Genomic DNA, 2,021 nt, shown 5'->3' with positions numbered 1-2,021 from the left:
AGCCTCTGCTGCTCTAATGATGCACAGATGTAGGTGCAGCTGGAAGGGCTTGAAGGGCTGGCGCAACGCAGCGCTCGGTGGACCACTTCCAGCGCCGGAAACACAGAGCTCAACTGAGAAATCCTGCCTTCTGCTTCCCCAACATGAGTGACTCTCCTTTAAGAACTGATATCCCTATAGAGATTCAGCTGCAAAAGGACACACCACGCTCATGAAGGAGAGAAGACCATATGCCATTTAACTATCACAGGATATGTAAGCTCTGCACTGCTGCGTGAATGTCACCATATTAATGTGGAACATATCACCTGAAGTGCAAATACTAAAAAGTATTTCACGTGTGTGTACTATACTGATATATATCACGTACTGTGTGCATATATGTGCACACTTTGGTAGAAAGTATTTTGAACTCACAGATGTACAAAAGAATCACTTACTTTAATGTATGTTCTTTGTCCAAACAGGACATTTTGTAGTTTGCAAGCACAAAACCACAGAATTCCCATGGTTCTTTTTTCATTAAATGGTCTAAATCCCTCAGTCTTGCCTTTTAAAATCACAACTATGTTCCAGACCACATAAATTCACAAGACAGAGGGCAACGCTGCACTATAGTAATTGAGATGGCTCTTAGCAAGCCTGGACACCAGCAGCTGTGGTCTCACGGCAGTGTGAGGTACCTCTGCTAGCTTGAACAGATGCCATGTGCTATGGTCATGGCTGGACTGCTACTAGTGTGAAAAAACAGGCTTGTTTTCCCAAAGTCACACTGCTGTGGGGCACAGGAGTCTGCTGAACAAGTTTCCTTAAGGCTTAGGGTGTACTTGAAAGTGGGCCGTATGGTCCTTTAACTGACAGCATTAGCCAGAACATCCAAGTACACCTCTCACTAGAAATCAGAAGTTAATTTTTCTTCTCTGTTGGAAGTTGCATGCATTAATTAGTCCCAAGAAAATTAATATAGTCAAGATTGCTTAAAAAAAGCAAGGTCTATTTGGCTTAGGAAACAGAGATAAAATGCAAAATAGTATGCATTCTACAGAATTAAAGTCACTGAGTCAAAAAATTGTGTGACAGCTGAACTTGCTAAATTTAAATGTATTTGTGTGCATGTACAAAATAGTAAGTATAAGAAGTAGCTCTAAGAGTTCTCTCTGACACCTTGGATTTGTAAAGCAGCTTTTATGAACCACCTCTACCTATCATGGTTTAACCCCAGCTGGCAACCAAGTCCCACACATCTGCTCTCTCATTTTCCCTCGGTGGGATAGGGAGAGAATCAGAAGAGCAAAAACGAGAAAACTCATGGGTTGAGATACAGACAGTGTAACAGATAGAACAGAAGTCACAAACAAGGAATTCATTCACTGCTTCCTTGGGCAGGTAGATATTCAACCATCCCACAAAAGCAGAGCTTGTCACACCTAACCATTACTTGGGAAAACAAACATCATCACTCCAAATGTCCCACTCTTTCTGCTTCTTCCCAAGCTTTACATGCTGGGTATGATGCCATATGGTGCGGAATATCCTTTTGGTCAGTTCAGATCAGCTGTCCCAGCTCTGTCCCCTCCCAGCTCCTTGTGCATCCCCCAGCTCACTGGTGGGATGAGGAGCAGAAAAGGCCTTGACCCCGTGCAAGCCCTGCTCAGCCACAGCTAAAACATCCCTGTTATCAACATTGTTTCCAGCACAGATTCAGCACACAGCTTCATTCTATCTACTATGAAGAAAACTGACTGTATCCCCACCAAACTCTACTGAAAATCCAGTCCTAAAGGGAAATGTTGATCTCATTATAAGCAATCACAAAATTTCACAGTGACATGAAAATATCATCATGGACATTCCTTCCTTCCCCACAGAACATAAAATAGTCAACAAGCTCTTAATACAAAGCCTGCTGTAGCTGATGGGGAACTCTTAATTTCAACAGGTACCTTGTACAGTAATATAGAGTCTGGTTTGAAGCAAGTAACACCATATGTGTCCCTTCTGGATCTACAAAGATCTCTACC

The sequence above is a fragment of the Corvus hawaiiensis genome, chromosome 1 (assembly GCF_020740725.1).
Source record: "Corvus hawaiiensis isolate bCorHaw1 chromosome 1, bCorHaw1.pri.cur, whole genome shotgun sequence".
NCBI classification, from domain to species: domain Eukaryota; kingdom Metazoa; phylum Chordata; class Aves; order Passeriformes; family Corvidae; genus Corvus; species Corvus hawaiiensis.
Note: the sequence above shows the minus strand (reverse complement) of the source record.